Source organism: Caretta caretta, chromosome 1 (genome assembly GCF_965140235.1).
Source record: "Caretta caretta isolate rCarCar2 chromosome 1, rCarCar1.hap1, whole genome shotgun sequence".
Classification (NCBI taxonomy): domain Eukaryota; kingdom Metazoa; phylum Chordata; order Testudines; family Cheloniidae; genus Caretta; species Caretta caretta.
Genome location: NC_134206.1, coordinates 309,088,984 through 309,109,477, shown reverse-complemented (window position 1 = coordinate 309,109,477; position 20,494 = coordinate 309,088,984).

The following is a 20,494-nucleotide window of genomic DNA, read 5'->3' as shown; positions in this document are numbered from 1 at the left end:
TTTGTATCATCTGCAAATTTTGTCACCTCACTGTTTACCCTTTTTTTCCATTCTTGACATTGGTTGTGTCTACACTTGATTTGTAAACTTTTGATTGTATACTAATGTGGTTCTGCGTGAATTAATAAATTGTTGGTTAGTTAAGAATAACCAAGTATCCTGATTTGAGAAATACCATTCAAGTTAAAAGTTGACATGAAAAAAACCCCAGAATTAAAATTAGTAGACTAACACTCTCTGGACTCAGTAAAAAGGAGTGACCCTATCAGATTAACTTCTTTATTGCTTATAACACTTATCCAATTGGCAATAGACTTCAGCTTTAAAATCTAACTGGCCCTGCAGCAAATTCATAAAAATTATCCCCTTTCATACTTACATATGTGTCCAAGTTATGCAATATTAATCATCCCAGTGTAACCCCCATTTTAAAACTGAACAAATGTCTTTCAAGTAGCATCATAGTTAAAGTGGAAACCAAAATTCCACATTCCCAGGGAATTACAGACCAGTCAGCTTAACTTCTGTACCTGGAAAGATAATGGAGCAAATAATTAAGAAATAAATTTGCAAACACCTAGAAGATAATGAGGTGGTACATAACAGTCAGCATGCGTTTGTCGAGAACAAATTGTGTCAAACCAACCTGATAGCTTTCTTTGACAGGGTAACAAGCCCTGTGGATAGGGGGAAGCGGTAGATGTAGTATATCTTGACTTTAGCAAGGCTTTTTGATACTGTCTCTCATGACCTTCTCATAAACAAACTAGGGAAATACAACCTAGATGGAGCGACTGTGAAGTGGGTTCATAACTAGTTGAAAATCATTCCCAGAGAGTAGTTATCAGTGGTTCAAGGTCATGCTGGAAGGGCATAACGAGTGGGGTCTCACAAGGATCAGTTCTGGGTCCGGTTTGGTTCAGTACCTTCATCAGTTATTTAGACAATGGCATAGAGAGTACACTTATAAAGTTTGCAGATGATACCAAGCTGGGAGGGGTTGCAAGTGATTTGGAGGATAGGATTAACATACAAAATGATCTGGACAAACTGGAGAAATAGTCTGAAGTAAATAGGATGAAATTCAAAAAGGACAAATGCAAGTATTCCACTTAGGAAGGAACAATCAGTTGCACACATACAATGGGAAATGACTGCCTCAGAAGGAGTACTGTAGAAAGGGATCTGGGGGTCATAGTGGATCACAAGCTAAATATGAGTCAACCGTGTAACACTGTTGCAAAAAAAAGCAATCATCATTCTGGGATGTATTAGCCGGAATATTGTAAGCAAGACATGAGAAGTCATTCTTCCGCTCTACTCCACGCTGATTAGGCCTCAACTGGAGTATTGTGTCCTGTTCTGGGTGCCACATTTCAGGAAAGATGTGGACAAATTGGAAAAAGTCCAGAGAAGAGCAACAAAAATGATTAAAGGTCTAGAAAACATTACCTATGAGGGAAGATTGAAAAAATTGGGTTTGTTTAGTCTGGAGAAGAGAAGACTGAGAGGGGACATGATAACAGTTTTCAAGCACATAAAAGGTTGTTACAGGGAGGAGGGAGAAAAAAATGTTCTTCATAACCTCTGAGGATAGGACAAGAAGCAATGGGCTTAAATTGCAGCAAGAGAAGTTTAGGTTGGACATTAGGAAAAACTTCCTAACTGTCAGAGGTATTAAGCACTGGAATAAATTGCCTAGGGAGGTTGCCACGGATACTCTCTTTTGGAACACATTAGATTGGCTATGAATTCCACTGCCTTCAAAACAAAATGCAAACCCACTAGTCAACTGATCTGTCCCATCATTAAAAAAAAGAAATCATATGTAATGGGAGGAAAGGAAACTTAATATCTGTGTGATCCATATAAAAACCGTCATTGCATAATGAGCATATGTTAAAAAAACCACATAGACCGGATAAAGTATATTAGGTAGGACTAGGATGATGATATTTTCCTATGCTGAATATGGGTCACCTGGTAAATTTACTTATATTCAAGTGAGTTTAGTGGCAATAAAGCAGAACTATGCAGTACAAACGATCAAATTAACATCAAGTTGACTGAGTCCCCTGTTAAAAAGAAATACTGAGTAGTTGGATTCTTTTTATTTACCTTCTTATCTTTAAGGCTTTAGGATTCTCACAGGGAGAGGTGGCACACACACTCCCCCACACACCTCTCTCACACAGTGGGAGGGAGTGACTGCCACGCCCTGCCTGGCACTTTCTGCCCTCCATGCCTGGCTGGGCCACTGGGGACGGACCCGCCTCTCCTGGTGCCTGGCACCATATCTTCCCGAGGCAACACATCGGGGGCATGCAGGGTCACATGAACCCCCCCACTTATTTCTGCCAGGGTTCATACCAGAATATGGCCAACAGCAGCCTTTCAGTACTGTGTGGGAGGGAAGGGACCTGCGCTGCTTCCAGCCACAGGGGAGGAGTGGGATGGGAAGGGATTACCTGACCTGTGTCTGTGCAGAGCTCATCTCCTCTTGGCCCCCTTCATGGCACTGTGCTCACCTCAATTCCAGAGGCTCCTTGCACCCTCTCCCACACTCATGTCAGGGTCAGAGTTTGGTCTTAAGCCACCTGATAATTCTATAATTAGCACCAAATTTACCTAATTAACTTTGAAATCACTGGCCAAATTAATCTCTGACCTCAGTGAATTTCACTGGAGTTAGGCCACAGCTGCTTTTGTCCCATTACATTGATTCATAAATCAGAAAAGAGATTTACAAAACGTAAAGCATATTTACAGTTCTTGCCGGTAAATCCTAACTGTAACATTTTGATTTAGTAGTTCTTATTTTGCCCTTGGGCTAAAAGTAATTGAATGGCATTACAAGTATGTGAAGGATGCAGTGAGGCCTAATGGACAAAGCACTCGGACTTGGGAGACCTGGGTTCTATTCTGAGCTCTTCACTGGCCTGCTAGGTGACCTTGGACAAAGCACAGCTATGTGCCTCAGTTTCCCCATCTGTAAAATGGGGATAATAGTCCTTACCTCCTCTGTAAAGTGCTTTGCAGTCTACCAATGAAAAGAGCTATATATTATCATCATCATCATTATGAATTCATTTGTGTGTCAGGTTGGTGAACCTCTGAAATTACAATCAGGTTCCATAAAAGCATTTTAACCTACAAGTTAGCTCAGATTTTGGATTTATAAATAGTGATCAGACCTTCTATGGGGTCTATCTAGATCCTGGTGAGTTTGTGACCTGAATCCTGTAGTTTGGTTTGCAAAGGTCAGCAGTAACCAGCCTCTGAAGATTTGTCTGGCAGTTCCAAATTCAATACGTTCCAAACTCCACTCTTCTCCCTCTTCCAATACCTTCTCACAGAAGGCCCCTTCCAGTAAGCCCTGGGCCACCCCTCACTAATCACTTTCTGAGAAGAACTACTTGTTCCATTTACTACCCTTTCTGCTTCCCGAGCCGCTTTAATCAATCCAGCTTGATCTAAACCCATCCAAGAGCCTAGGAACACCTTAATAGGTTCCCTTAAACCATCACAGATTAAATCTGTCATGTGTTTCTCCTCAATATCAGCCAGAGAGCATACCAACAACAATCTAGTACAGTAAGCCATAAGAGATTCCCTTTCCTCCTGATGCATCAACAAAACTGACCTTCTTAATCCAGGTGGGGTCAGAAAATATCTGGTTATTTTCTGTATAGCACCTTTTCTGTCATCTTTGCTTAATACTGCCTCAATTTCTGCCAACAATGCAGTTCCTTCCATAGGCCCAGCACACGTTATTATCAATTCTCTTAAATTTCCAAGATCTAGATGTTTTCTAACCAAGTATCCCAGCAGCCCAAGACAAACACGTTTTCTTAGTCAAAGAATCCAATGGTTTAGTCTGTTTTTTAATTCCAGTCAGAGGACGAATTACTTCCTATTGTATTTGCCATGGAGACTGAGCATCTGCACTACCACTGTTGGCTGGGCTACCAGAGGCCCTGGAAGTGGCTCCTCTTCCTCTTCCACCTGTAATTTATTCTCTCCTTCAAGTCCTTACATGTCTGTGTTAAAGCGGTTACCTACTGAGCATTAGTTACATTCTGTGCTTCAGCAGTTGCAAGTCACATTTCAGGTTTTCATTTTGCAATTTTAGTTTTTCCAATTCCTGTTCCCAGGCATCGTGCTCTTTTACAAGCTTATTTACTGCATGATACATAGCCCAAAAAGTAGCATTCATCATTTGCTCCTTAGAAGTGTAACCCTTTTGATACCCTGACAACAGATAGTCTAAACCTTTCTTATACGGTATTGGGATAGCATCATCCAGCCATGGGTCTGATCCCAAGCTTTTAAACACATCAGAACATAAGAATGGCCATATTGTGTCAGACCAAAGGTCCATCTAGCCCAGCATCCTGTCTTCCGACAGTGGCCAATTCCAGGTGCCCCAGAGGGAATGAACAGAACAGGTAATCACCAAGTGATCCATCCAACACATGTCTTAATAGGGACTTATTAGCAAGACCCAAAGGCTTCGGGACATCCCCCTTGTCCTCCGAGGTGGACCCGCCTTGCTTGCACTTGCAGAACATCACAGACTTGAAAATAGGTATGCGGGGTTGTATTAGTGCTGTGTGTTTCCCGCTCTCTCAATATTCTGGCTCCAAGCTATATTCAGTTTCCTGGTACAGTACAATGTCTCAAAACAACATTTCAGCTTGGCTGAGCAGTTCACTAGCACGGTAACCATCCTCTGCTACCAATGTCAAAACTGATCTTTAATGGTCCACAGCTAGGCAGATTGTTACCCGTACCAGTGAAAATTCGGATTCAATTTGCTCAATGAACAGCTGTTTATTCGACAAAGAATCACAAAAGCAGTGAAAGATTATATAATGCGTCTCCCTAATAAGCCTCAATTCCCCAAGCGTAAACCCTCAGTAACTGTGTTGGCCTTACACAGTTCAAAAGTCCTACAAAAGTGCCTTGTAGCAGGGTCTTGGCTACCCTGAGACCCTCTGTCTTACAGCATCACAGACCTTTTCAGATGTTAATTGGGGAACTAACTAACTCACTCACTCTGCTTGGCATTTATACCTTTTGTTCTCAAAGGAATCACATGTCCCAAAAATATGCCCTGTGGGCGTTTTATCACTGGTTTTTCTAATTAATATTTTAGAAGGGGGCTGCAAACAGACACAAACCAAAGATCAGTCAATGTTTACCCTCTCATCAATCATTCACCTGAGCTCTTAGCGTGGTGTCATCCAAAAGGGTCATTTTGACCCAGGTCAGCTTGTGCCAAGCTCACTGATGGCATGTTTTTGCATTTTCTTTACTTGGTGAGCTGGTCATCGGCTGATATGTTCCAAAGTTTCATACTGAAACACACACGGATAGTCTCAATTAACGATTCAAGTGCAATCTCAGCACTCTCAGAAAATTTCCATATCAACTACCTGATACTAAGATAATCCTGCTCCCAGAATGCTCTAGTAAATTCAGACGTACCAAGCCATACCAAACTCACATTCACCACATTCATTCATATCAATCACAACAATTCACAATAATTTGACACCGTCCCAACAATATGATCTCCTAATAAATGGAAAGAAGTATCTAAAGAACAGATTTGCAGACACCCACCTTCCACCTTGCCCCAAGAAAGAATTCGGAGAGAAAGAAGAGCACTGATTTTTATACCCTTATGAAGTAGCAACTATCTACTATCTTGTCCCCCCTCCCCCCCCCACAAAAAAACAAAACAAAAACATCCAGATACTCCTTTGGTCAAGAATGAGACACATTGCTGGGGAAGCCGGTTTTTATATTGTTCTTTAAATAGAGGACTTCAGTCTCCAGTGCTATAATCTGTCCCTTTTAATAAGCACTAAATTCACTCAAGAAAGAAAGAAAGAAAAGGTACCTGATGCTGAGTCACATTGTTATTGTGACAGACCTTCATATCTTTAATAAACAGTCATCCATAAATCCATACTGAACAATAAGCCAAATAAACTCCATCAGAAAGTCTCTTTAGTATGAGGATTCATTAATGACATTGAAAGCTTAGTATGAGACAATGCACTAGTCATATCAAAGGCTTTTGCAGGAAGCCTGACTTGATCAAAAACTCTGTTTATTTGAGGAAAGGGTAATTTAATTATCTATTTTCCTGAGGAAAGGTATTCTTGTTGACTCAGGATTTAGATATTAGCATATAAGGAATGCATTGTTTCGCTTAATCTAACAGCCCAACATCAAAGAGACTTTGCCCTACAAATGAGCAGTCAGAAGTAAAATAAATAAATTAATAACGATTAAAACACACAACAAGCAAACAAAGGTTGAAAGAATGATGCAGGCAAGTCTAGTTTTTGCTAGAAATAGCCTTCATCCTCTTTACTGAAATGAAGTATTTATCTATGTGGTATCTTGTTTCAGTTCTGTATAAACATTCTAGAAAGTTTGGGGTTTAAATTAGAGAGATAGTTGAAGGATGTTGTTGTATGCATTATTAATCTTATTACTATCACTAAGAATGTATATAAATGTCCATGGTGTTTTACAAATTTAAAATTTTCAAAAGTCTCCAAGCGAACACGGGACCACAAACAGGGGAGTTTGATACGGGGAGAAGGAGATCCTCCTGCTGAATGAACAAGGTGCGAATATTAATCTCGGAGTGAGTGAGTTTGCTTGGCTGTTGGTATTTTTGTTTCTCTTACAGGTTATTTCAGTTACAGGGTCAATTGGGATTGTGTGTCTGGCCACTGTTTGAGCTTCTGTTCCCTGGATCATCTTTGATCAGTCTCAATCAGCCTTGTGATCACCTCCCCCAGTGTGATTAACGAGGGGGTAGGACTGACCTAGAGAAAAAGGACTTAAAAGCCAGAGGCTAAGTGACCAAGGGGAACTAGTGAACATGGGAGTTTGCAAGGAAGCACCCAGACGATTACCAGCGCTTTGCCGGATGCCTGTCCAGCCTCAGAAACCACTCAGAGGGACCGCAGGACTTGCCAGACACCTGCCCAGCCGGACCTCTCGACCCCACCCTTCCACACCAGGGAGAACCAGCCAGCGATACTGCCAATGCTGCTGGAACCCCCTGCTGCAAGGTAATGAGGACACCATCTACCTGCAGTATCCCCTCACTGCGGACGTGGTCATTTGCCCCATCTGCTCCTCGCGCTGAATCTTCCATCTCTTCGGTGGCATCACCAGGCACCTGAAGAGATGCCACAGCAAGCGGGTCACCTTCAGCTGTGCCCTTCGAGACCCAGAAGCAATGCAAGATGCACGAAGTCGCCTGTAAGAAATGCCTCAAGGGAACAACACAGTCTCCCGCCCCAGATCCCAGCCCTCCTACTGCACACCGGTTCGATGCTCCTGAGTCTCAATGAAGAAAGCCGACCTCGCAAGCTGCCATCAAAAAGCCTGCCCCCGTGGCAAGGCAAGGGGAATGGGGTGATGCAATCGGGATGGTACCTGCTGCATCGGGGAACATCACCCAGGTCCTCACCAGCAGGAGGCACGTCTCACCCTTGCATATCGCCAAGAAGATCTCCATGCTGAGATGACTCCGTGTTGCCTCGCCACCTGTCCAGCACATCCCCGTCTCTACAAGGATCAGTGCCCTACCGCGCATAGCTGATCGAGATCCTGTCACCGGAAGGGCTAGCACCACCCCTCGGACAGCCCTGCCCACTCCAGCCATCAGAGGAGCCAGCGCCATGCCTCAGACCGCCCTGCCCACTCCAGCCATCAGAGGAGCCAGCGCCATGCCTCAGACCGCCCTGCCCACTCCAGCCATCAGAGGAGCCAGCCCCATGCCTCAGACCGCCCTGCCCACTCCAGCCATCAGAGGAGCCAGCCCCATGCCTCAGACCGCCCTGCCCACTCCAGCCATCAGAGGAGCCAGCGCCATGCCTCAGACCGCCCTGCCCACTCCAGCCATCAGAGGAGCCAGCCCCATGCCTCAGACCGCCCTGCCCACTCCAGCCATCAGAGGAGCCAGCCCCATGCCTCAGACCGCCCTGCCCACTCCAGCCATCAGAGGAGCCAGCACCATGCCTCAGACCGCCCTGCCCACTCCAGCCATCAGAGGAGCCAGCCCCACCACCACACCAAAGCACCAGGACCAGCATGGCCCCCAAGTCCATCCTGCAGGACACTGCCTACAGGAGATTTCACGCTCCAGTAGCAACCGCCCAGGCATCAGCCACTCGTAGAAGGACCGGCGATGTCCCAGCAACACCCAAGCCAGACCGCATCTTTCCGACCACCAGCAATGCCACTATCCCACCAGAGATCCCATCCCAGCATCCAACCGAAGGGAATCCTGACCCACGAGAGAGATGGCAGGCCCACCACACAGCAGGCTCAAAGCCTGCACTGGACGAGGTCAAGGACCCTGAGGACCAGTGGCCATGGTGAAGGCTGCCATGCTGTGGCAGACTGCCTGGACCAAAGAGCTACAAGCGGCAACTTCCTTTGATTACTTCGACCTCCTCGAAGACAGGCTCATCTGAGAGCTGTCTGCGGAAATCACTTCCAGGAGGAGTTTGAACCAGGAGAACTCCCCATCTGCCCACAGAACGCCTGCTCTGAACGACACCACCACCACTAGGGGAGCCAGAAGTAGAAACTCCAGCCACTGTTACGATCCAGCAGCAGCTTCCAGGATCCAAAAGCTGTACTGGGTGAATCGCTCCAAGGTCATGAGGGAGATCCTAGACAGGCCCTCATCCTACTACATGATCCGAACTGAGTATCTCCACAGCTACTTCAACGATGTATTCAACCACATAGCCCGGAATGACATGCACCGCCGAGAGTGTGTCGGCCCCTGCCCCGTGTCGACGATGCAGGTGTCCTGGAGACTGACTTTATGCCCAAGGAAGGGATGGCCGTACTCTCAAAAACAAAAAACACAGCTCCTGTGAAAGATGGCATCCCCTACAGCCTCCTGAAAAAGCAAGACCCTGGCTGCCTGATCCTCGCCACACTCTTCAACCAGTGCAAGCCAGACTCCCAGCTCCTGGAAGAAGGCCATGACAGTGCTGGTGTACAAGAAGGGCGAGCGGGACAACCCCAGCAACTGGAGGCCCATCTCCCTCTGCTCCACAATGTACAAGCTGTATGCCAGCTGCCTGGTGTCAGGGATCACGGAATGGTTGGTGAGTGGGGGAGCCATCAGCTCCATCCAGAAAAGCTTCATGTCCTGCAAGGGCTGCTACAAACACAACTTCATCCTCCAATCCACCATCCAAACAGCCAGAAGTGCGCGGAAGCAGTGTGCGGTAGCGTGGTCCATTCTTCACCACCACATCTTTGCCACGCTCCAGGAGTTTGGGATGCCAGAGAACTTCCTTCATGTGATCGAAGAGCTGTACAAGGGATGCAGCACCACCATCCACTCGGTCAAAGAGGAGACCACCGAGATCCCTATCCGGAGCAGAGTAAAGCAGGGCTGTCCCCTCAGCCACATCATCTTTAACCTCACCATGGAGCCATTGCTGTGAGCGATCTCCAGTGGCACAGATGACTTCAACCTCCACGGTGAGAGGGTGAGCGTCCTGGTTTATGTGGACGACCTGGTCCTCACCGCAGACGACCCAGAGAGCCACCAGGGCATTCTAGATGCCATCAGTTGAGCTTCCGACTGGATGGGGCTCCGCTTCAGTGCAAAGAAGTGCACACTCTCCACACTGATGGAAGCAAAAGGAACTTGGTGCAGGCAGTGGGCGATCCAAGGCGAGCCCGTCACCCCCCTGGCAGGGGGCAGGCATACCAGCACCTTGGCACGCCGATGGGTTTCCGTGTCTGGCAGACACCCGAGAACACCATCAGGGAGATCTTGCAGGATGCCGCCAAGATCGATGCCTCCCTGCTGGCACCGTGGCAGAAGATAAACACCCTGAACACCTTCCTGATCCCCCACATCTTCTTCGCCCTATGGGGATCCGCTGTGGTGAAGGTGCCCCTCAACAAGGAAGACAAGATCGTCCGGCAGCTGGTGAAGAAGTGGCTGTTCTTTCACCAGAGAGCCAGCAATGAGCTGGTCTACATCACCCACAGGCACGGTGGTGCCAATGTCCTCCACATGGGCTACCTGTTCAATATTGCGGTGATCACCCACGCCTTCCTCCCACTGACTTGTCCTGATGCCACGGTAAGGAACATTGCATCGAATGCCCTGCATGATGTGATAAAGAAGTGGATCGGCAGACCCCCCCCTCCAACCAAGACATTGCCACCTTCCTGAGCAGCTCCCTGGATGGCGAATTCGGACGGGACATGGGTGACATCGCTTCACTGTGATCCTGCACTCACAGCACCATGTGTCGCCTGGGGAAGCATGTTGGCTGCCGCTGGGAGTGGTGCGAGGAGCGCCAAGAGCTGGGAGTCCTAGTGCAACAGATCAGGTCCAGCAACAACACCATCATCACCCCGAGTGCCAGGGACATGTTAGACAGGACCTTGAAGGCTGCCATCCACTCACTGTACGTGGAAACACTGAAGCGTAAACCAGACCAGGGTAAAACCTTTCAGTTGACCAGCAAGTTGGACTCCCGCAACCACTTCCTTGCCGGGGGCGGCTTCACCCATTTCAGCGCCTGATGGTTCATCCACTGTGCCCGGCTCAACTGCGTCCCACTCAATGTAGTCGTCCACCACGGGAACCGAGACAAGAATTGCAGGAAGTGCAGCTACTCCAACATGACCCTGCCCCATGTCCCATGCAGTTAGAAGCCCCACTCCAGAGCCTGGTAGCTGTGCCAACCAGAACCGCTTGGTGAAAGCCATCGCACTGTGCCTAAGGGAAGTTGCCATGAACTGCGCCATCCCCAGTACTAACAGCCAGCAGCTGTCACCGACAAGGCCCAGAAAAAGATCATCCTCAAGGACATCACTTAAAGCCAAAATAAAACCCTGATAAAAACAAAACAATGACAAAGGAATAAGATTCAGGGGTAAAAAGATCGTGCTGGCAGAAGGCGAGAAACAGAGTGGAGGCTATCCTGTTTATTGCACCCAATGCAGCATGTATGATTACCTGCCCTATGGGCAGGTGGCATTTGCGTGCATTCGGTGCAAGGAGCTCCTCGCCCTCAGAGACCATGTATTGTCTTTGGGTACCAGAGTGGCTGAACTGGAGGAGCTAAGGGAGACAGAGAGGTACATAGATGAGACTTTCTGGGACACTGAATAATGGTCCCACCCCCAGTCGGACAGCCTTTGTGCTGTTGAGGAGGATAAAAGTCTCAGGGAAGGAAAACCTCCAATGAGAGCAGAGGGAAATGATCCCATAGTTGGGACCCTCTTTCCAGATGATGTTGTGGTATCCTCTCGCACTGAGGATACCTCTCTGGGGGAGGAAACTCCAGTTATTAGGAAGAGACAGGTATTAGTTATGGGGGATTTGATCATTAGAAACATAGACAGCTGGGTTTACGATGACCGGGAGAACCATATGGTGACTTTCCTGCCTGGTGCGAAGGTTGCGGATCTCTTGAGACATCTAGATAAATGTATGTGTAGTGCTGGGGAGGAACTTGTAGTCGTGATACACATAGGTACCAGTGATATAGGTAAGGACTAGGAGAGAGGTCCTGGAGGCCAAATTTAGGCTGCTAGGTAAGAGATTGAAGTCCAGGACCTCCCTGGTAACATTCTCTGAAATGCTTCCAGTTCCACACGTAGGGCCAGTTAGACAGGCAAAACTGCAAGGTCTCAATGTGTGGATGAGATGATGATGTAAAGAGAAGAGGTTTAATTTATTAAGAACTGAGGAAACTTTTGGGAAAGGGGTAGCCTATACAGGAGAGATGGGCTCAACCTAAACCAAAATGGAACCAGATTGATGGCACTTAAAATTAAAAAGGTCGTAGAGCAGTTTTTAAAATAAGGGCTGGGGGAAAGCCGACAGGTGCAGAAGAGCACGTGGTTCAGACAGAGACATCCCTATGGGGAGAATCTATTAATGGAGATTCTCTATGTCAGAGGTTCTCAAACTGTGATCCGCAGACCACAACTTGTCTGCGCGCTCCATTCAGGTGATCTGTGGATAGTTCCCTCTAAGGTGTGTACCTGGGGGGGGTCACACATGAGAGAATGAAGGACCGCTCACCTAATTAGTGGAGCCACACAGCCATGGCTCCACTAATTAGGTGCTTGGATCCTGGAGAAGACACACATGTAAGGTGAGGTTGTGGCCCTGGGGGCAATAGGTGATAGGTGGGAGGGGGCAGTGGGGTGAAAAGAGGGGGTAGGGGAATTTGGGATGTGCAGGGCTGCAGCGGCCAGAGAAAGGCAACTTTCCCCAGCTCCAGGCTTGAGGCTGCTGGGGAGAGATGGCCTTCCTTCCCAGTCTCAGCTCTGTGGCTGCTGTGGTGGGAGAAAGACCCCACTCCTTCCCAGCCCCAGCTCGGGGGCTGCCACAGTGGGGGAGAGAGGGAGAAATCCTCCTCCTTTCCAGCTCCAGCCCCAGCTCAGGGGTTGCCGCAGTGGGGGAGAAAGGGCACATCCATCGCATTAGAAAGGTAAGACTACTGATATTAAAATATGAGTTGTGTGCTTTTATTTGTAGAACAAAAATTGTTATTTAATATAGTGCTTTTATCCAAAGCGCTTTACAATAGTTAGCTAACAGTACAAATAACATTTGGAAAGATCATTAAGTGGTCCGCTGAGACCCTCAGCAATTTTCAAGTGGTCCGTGAAAAAAAAAAGTTTGAGAACCACTGCTCTATATCCTAGTAAGGAGGAGAGGATGGAAAATGATAAAATACAGATAGGATCTGATCAGAAATAGTCAAATGAAAAAGAATCCCATTCAATTACATCAGGTAATGGCAGACAGCTAAAAAGTGACAAGGTTTTAAAGTTCTTATATATTAATGGTAGAAGTCTAAATAATAAGATGGGTGAACTAGAGTGCCTTGTATTAAATGAGGATATTGACATAATAGGCGTCACAGAAACTCGGTGGAATGAGGATAATCAATGGGACATAGTAATAGCAGGGTACAAAATATATCATGCTCGTGGGACTGGCACAATATGTGAAAGAAAGCTTAGAATCAAATGAAGTAAAAATCTTAAATGAACCAAACTGTACGATAGAATCTCTACGGATAATAATTACATGCTCTAAGAAGATAGTACTAGGGATACATTACCGACCACCTGACGAGGATGGTGATAGTGACTGTAAAATGCTCAGGGAGATTAGAGAGGCTATTAAAATAAAAAACTCAATAATAATGGGGGATTACTATGATCCCCATATTGAATGGGTACATTTCACCTCAGGACTGGATGCAGAGATGAAGTTTCTTGACACCTTAAATGACTGCTTCTTGGAGCAACTGGTCCTGGAACTCACAAAAGGAGACGCAATTCTTGATTTAGTACTAAGTGGAGCACAGGATCTGGTGCAAGAGGTGAATATAGCTGGACTGCTTGGTAATAGTGACCATAATATAATTAAATTTAACATTCCTGTGGCAGGAAAAACACCACAACAGCCCAGCACTGTAGCATTTAATTTCAGAAAGGGGGACTACACAAAAATGAGGAGGTTAGTTAAACAGAAATTAAAAGCTACAGTGCCAAAAGTGAAATCTCTGCAAGTTGCAAGAAAACATTTTAAAGACACCATAATAGAAGCTCAGCTTAAATGTATAACCCAAATTAAAAAACATAATAAGAGAACCAAAAAAGTGCCAGCAGGGCTAAACAACAAAGTAAAAGAAGCAGTGAGAGGCAAAAAGGTATCCTTTAAAAAGTGGAAGTTAAATCCTAGTGAGGAAAATAGAAAGGAGCATAAACTCTGGCAAGTGAAGTGTAAAAATATAATTAGGAAGGCCAGAAAAGAATGTGAAGAACAGCTAGCCAAAGACTCAAAAAGTAATATCAAAAAAATGTTTAAGTGCATCAGAAGCGGGAAGCCTGCTAAACAACCAGTGGGGCCACTGGATGATCGAGGTGATAAAGGAGCACTCAAGGATGATAAGGCCCTTGCGGAGAAACTAAATGAATTCTTTGCATCGGTCTTCATGGCGGAGGATCTGAGGGAGATTCCCAAACCTAAGCCACTCTTTTTAGGTGACAAATCTGAGGAACTGTCGCAGATTGAGGTGTCAGAGGTGGTTTTGGAACAAATCGGTAAACTAAACAGTAATAAGTCACCAGGACCAGATAGTATTCACCCAAGAGTTCTGAAGGAACTCAAATGTGAAATTGCAGAACTACTTACTGTAGTCTCAGAGTAGCAGCCATGTTAGTCTGTATTCGCAAAAAGAAAAGGAGTACTTGTGGCACCTTAGAGACTAATAAAATATAAATCTCCCCACTGTATTTTCCACTGAATGCATCTGATGAAGTGAGCTGTAGCTCACGAAAGCTTATGCTCAAATAAATTGCTTAGTATCTAAGGTGCCACAAGTACTCCTTTTCTTTTTACAGTAGTCTGTAAGCTATCATTTAAATCAGCTTCTGTATCAAATGACTGGAAGATAGATAATGTGACACCAATTTTTAAAAAGGGCTCCAGAGGTGATCCCGGCAATTACAGGCCAGTAAGCCCAACTTCAGTACCAGGCAAACTAGTTGAAACTATAGTAAAGAACAAAATTGTCAGACATATAGATGAACATATTTTGTTGGGGAAAAGTCAACATGGTTTTTGTAAAGGGAAATCATGCCTCACCAATCTACTATAATTCTTGGAGAGGGTCAACAAGCATGTGGACAAGGGGGATCCAGTGGATATAGTGTACTTAGATTTTCAGAAAGCCTTTGACAAGGTCCCTCACTGAAGGCTCTTAAGTAAAGTAAGCTGTCATGGGATAAGAGGGAAGGTCTTCTCATGGATTGGTAACTGGTTAAAAGATAGGAAACAAAAAGTAGGCATAAATGGTCAGTTTTCAGAATGGAGAGAGGTAAATAATGGTGTCCCCCAGGGGTCTGTACTGGGACCAGTCCTATGTAACATATTCATAAATGATCTGGAAAAAGGGGTAAACAGTGAGGTGGCCAAATTTGGATATGATACAAAATTACTCAAGATAGTTAAGTCCCAGGCAAACTGCGAAGAGTTACAAAAGGATCTCTCAAAACTGGGTGACTGGGCAACAAAATGGCAGATGAAATTCAATGTTGATAAATGCAAAGAGATGCACGTTGGAATCCCAACTATACACATAAAATGATGGGGTCTAAATTAGCTGTCCCCACCTGGAAAGAGATCTTGGCGTCATCGTGGATAGTTCTCTGAAAACATCCGCTCAATGTGCAGCAGCAGTCAAAAAAGATAACAGAATATTGGGAATCATTAAGAAAGGGATAGATAACAGGACAGAAAATATCATATTGCCTCTATATAAATCCATGGTACGCCCACATCTTGAATACTGTGTGCAGATGTGGTTGCTCCATCTCAAAAAAGATATATTGGAATTGAAAAGGGTTCAGAAAAGGGCAACAAAAATGATTAGGGGTATGGAACAGCTTCCGTATGAGGAGAGATTAATAAGACTGGGCCTTTTTGGTTTGGAAAAGAGACGACTAAGGCAGGATATGATTGAGATCTATAAAATCATGACTGGTGTAGAGAATGTAAATAAGGAAGTGTTACTTACTCCTTCTTATAACACAAGAACTAGGGGTCACCACGTGAAATTAATAGGCAGCAGGTTTAAAACAAACAAAAGGAAGTATTTCTTCACACAACGCACAGTCAACCTGTGGAATTCTTTGCCAGAGGCTGTTGTGAAGGCCAAGACTATAACAGGGTTCAAAAAAGAACTAGATAAGTTCATGGAGAGTAGGTTCATCAGTGGCTATTAGCCAGGATGGACAGGGATGGTGCTCCTAGCCTCTGTTTGCCAGAAGCTGGGAATGGGCAACAGGGGATGGATCACTTGATGATTACCTGTTCTGTTCATTCCTTATGGAGCACCTGGCATTGGCCACGGTTGGAAGACAGGATATTGGACGAGATGGACCTTTGGTCTGACCCAGTATAGCCATTCTTATGTTCACCAAGAAGGTTGGTGGTGATTGGACATCTAACATAGTGAATGCCAGTGAAAATGAGGTAGGATCAGAGGCTAAAATAGGGAAAGAGCAAGTTAAAAATTATTTAGACAAGTTAGATGTCTTCAAGTCACCAGGGCTTGATGAAATGCATCCTAGAATACTCATGGAGCTGACTGAGGAGATATCTGAGCCATTGGCGATTATCTTTGAAAAGTCATGGAACATGGGAGATTCCAAAAGACTGGAAAAGGGCAAAAATAGTGCCAATCTATAAAAAAGGAAATAAGGACAACCTAGGGAATTTCAGGTCAGTCAGCTTAACTTCTGTACCCGGAAAGATAATGGAGCAAATAATTAAGCAATCAATTTTCAAACATCTAGAAGATAATAAGGTGATAATTAACAGTCAGCATGGATTTGTCAAGAACAAATTGTGTCAAACCAACCTGATAGCTTTCTTTGACAGGGTAACAAGCATTGTGGACAGAGGGGAAGCAGTAGATGTGGTATATCTTGCCTTTAGTAAAGCTTTTGATACTGTTTCACATGACCTTCTCATAAACAAACTAGGGAAATGCAACCTAGATGGAGCTACTGTAAGAGGTACCTAACTGTTTGAAAAACTGTTCTGACAGAATAATTATCAGTGGTTCCTAGACATGCTGGAAGGATATAATGAGTGGGGTCCTGCAGGGATCAGTTCTGTGTCTGGTTCTGTTCAACATTTTCATCAATGATTTAGATAATGACATAGAGAGTACGCTTATAGAATTTGCAAACGATACCAAGCTGAGAGGGGTTGCAAGTGCTTTGGAGGATAGGATTAAAATTCAAAGTGATCTGGACAAACTGGAGAAATGGTCTGAAGTAAATAGGATGAAATTCAATAAGGACAAATGCAAAGTGCTCCACTTAGGAAGGAACAATCAGTTGCACACATAAAAAATGGAAAATGACTGCCTAGGAAGGAGTACTGTAGAAAGGGATCTGGGGGTCATAGTGGATCACAAGCTAAATATGAGTCAACAGAATAACACTGTTGCAAAAAAAGTGAATGTCCTTCTGGGATGTATTAGCAGGAGTGTTGTAAGCAAGACACGAGAAGTAATTCTTGCGTTCTACTCTGCACTGATTAGGCTGCAACTGGAGTATTGTGTCCTGTTCTGGGTGCCACATTTCAGGAAGGATGTGGACAAATTGGAGAAAGTCCAGAGAAGAGCAACAAAAATCATTAAAGGTCTAGAAAACATTACCTATGAGGGAAGATTGAACAAAAATGTTTGTTTAGTCTGGAAAAGAGAAGACTGAGATGGGACATGATAACAGTACATAAAAGGTTGTTACAAGGAGGAGGGAGAAAAATTGTTCTTCTTAACCCATGAGGATAGGACAAGAAGCAATGGGCTTAAACTGAGCAAGGGAGGTTCAGGTTGGACATTGGGAAAAACTTCCTAGCTGTCAGTGTGGTTACGCACTCAAATTGCCTAGGAAGGTTTTGGAATCTCCATCATTGGAGATTTTTAAGAGCAGGTAAGACAAACACCTGTCAGGAACGGTCTAAATAATACTTAGTCCTGCCATGAGTGCAGGGGACAGGACTAGATGACCTCTCAAGGTGCCTTCCCAGCCTATGATTCTATGACTTAGGAACCTGAGTCTCTGGAAATCAATGCGTTTTAGGTTCCTAAATCAGATAGGCACATTTGAAAATTTTACCCATGGTCTGATGTCCTGCATAGTTTATGATCTACCACAGACAAGACTAAAAATGGATGGGTGTACAGAGATCATTGATGAGGAAACCAGTAAAGGAAGGTTTAATGGAAAAAGGAAGGTTTTGAAAATAATAAGGAAAGTCCCTGGTGGAAGACAAGTGGGAATTATCTAATTACAGGAAATCGTCTGCATGAAAGAGGGTTCATAGTTAAAAACTGAAGGTGGTGAAGGGCAGGAGAGAGGATAAAGTTTCCTGCTAGACAGCATCAAGCTTGTTTTCAGAAAAAGAATTAACAAGATTCTGAGCAAAAAGGATGAGGGCTGGGGCTGGAAGAAGATTTCATGAGAGATTCTAAATCAGTGGTGGGCAACCTGCCGTCAGTCAGGGTAATCTGCTGGTGGGCCTTGAGACACTTTGTTTACATTGACCATCTGAAGGCATGGCTGCCCGCAGCTCCCAGTGGCCACGGTTCACTGTTCCCAACCAATGGGAGTTGCGGGAAGTGGCACGAGCTGGCCACCACTTCCCACAGCTCCCATTGGCTGGGCATGGCAAACTGTGGCCACTGGGAGCTGTGGGAAGTGGTGCTTGTGGATGGTCAATGTAAACAAACTGTCTCGCGGCCTGCCATCAGATTACCCTGATGGGCCGCATGTGGGCTGCAGGTTGCGCACCACTGTTCTAAATCAAAGTGTTGGCAGGGCTTGGAGGCATCATGGTTATGCAGAAGTGAGGTTGTTTAAAAAGAATTGATTGCTGAGGGAAGATGGCAAATGGAGAGAGGAAGAATGTGGTATATTTCCTTCTGGGGACTCTCTGCGGAAGGTCATTCAGTAACCTTTGTCTCTTTATCCCCTTTAATTTAACATTCCAGGACATGCAACATTGTGATGCTTTCTCTGCTGCCTGATTTCACTCATTGTCTGGTTTTCTCATTCCCTTGCCATTACTGCCCCTATTCCAGAAGCCCTTGCTCTAGAACAAGTCCTCTTGCTTTAAAGTTGAAGGACTTTTTTAAGTAAGGACTTAAGGCCAAAGCCTGACCTATGGGAAGTAGCCAATTTCCATCATGTAAGTGGGTCCTACAGTATGCTAATCAGAGCCTGAACAGGTCAGTGAAAAAGGGCCCTGAGCCTGTTCTGTAGTTGCAACTCATGGAGTTGTTTAGAGGTAAGGGAATCTGACATAAATCACCATAAACCAGGACCTGGCTCTAAGTATTAAGACAGGAGCTGTAATAGGTAGGATTTGTCCCACAAGTGGTAACAATTGTTCAGTACATTCTGCTGGCAGGAAAGGCTTCCTGTTTAGACTCTCAGCATAAATATGAAAAAGTAATTGAGCAGATTTTTATGCTGTTCAAATTATTAATATTCTGGATCAAAGACCATGAAATAAGAACATAAAACAATAAAATTGGAGTCTTTTAATTCAAACAAATGCTTGGTGGCTTTTATAAAAACATAACCTCATCACTCATTAAAATTATTAGGCTTTATCAGTTGTAGATTTATCTGCTAAAATGCAGCTAGATACAGTAGCCCTATAAAGAACACTAGCTTTATGGGGTGGAAAATGTGACACAAACCCATACACAGATTTTTTTTTTAATCTGGAAGGTTTTACTGCAAAATTTATCAATATTATATTTTTGTTTGGTCAGCATGTTGAGGAGATAGCTTTACTCATTTAATTTTCCCAGAAAGTAACACAGCCACCAGCAATCATTTGATGTTTCAAAGATCTTATTTCATTTCAGACTTCATAATCAAAAGCTAAAGTGAGTGATCCAGAAAACATAAATAACTTAAATTATTTTGTGCAAATGTTGTATTTGTGCTTAATACATGATATAAATATATGCTTATGGCAAACTCATTTTAACATGTTCTATGAATTTTAGACTTGATTTAACCATTTCATCTCTGACACGGGGACCCAGATAGGATTTTGTTTTGGGAGATGGGGACTTCAGGATGCCTTGCTATATTTAAACTTGCCAGCAAGTTAAAGAAGTATGGATTGGATAAATGGACTATAAGGTGGATAGAACGCTGGGTAGATCGTCGAGCTCAATGGGTAGTGATCAATGGCTCGATGTCTAGTTGGCAGCCGGTATCAAGCAGAGTGCCCCAGAGGTTGGTTCTGCGGCCGGTTTTGTTCAACATCTTCAATGATCTGGATGATGGGATGGATTGCACCCCCAGCAAGTTTGTGGATGACACTAAGCTGGGGGGAGAGGTAGATACACTGAGTGACCTAGACAAATTGGAGGATTGGGCCAAAAGAAATCTGATGAGGTTCAACAAGGACAAGTGCAGAGTCCTGCACTTAGGACAGAAGAATCCCATGCACTGCTACAGGCTGGGGACCAACTGGCTAAGTGGCAGTTCTGCAGAAAAGGACCTGGGGATTACAGTGGATGAGAAGCTAGATATGAGCCAACAGTGTGCCCTTGTTGCCAAGAAGGCTAATGCCATATTGGACTGCATTAGTAGAAACATTGCCAGCAGATCAAAGAAAGTGATTATTCCCCTCTATTCAGCACTGGTGAAGCCACATCTGGAGTATTGCATCCAGTTTTGGGGCCCGCACTACAGAAAGGATGTGGACAAACTGGAGAGAGTCCAGCAGAGGGCAACAAAAATTATTAGGGGGCTCGGGCACATGATTTATGAGGAGAGGCTGAGGGAACTGGGCTTATTTAGTCTGGAGAGAGAAGAGTGAAGGGGGATTTGATAGCAGCCT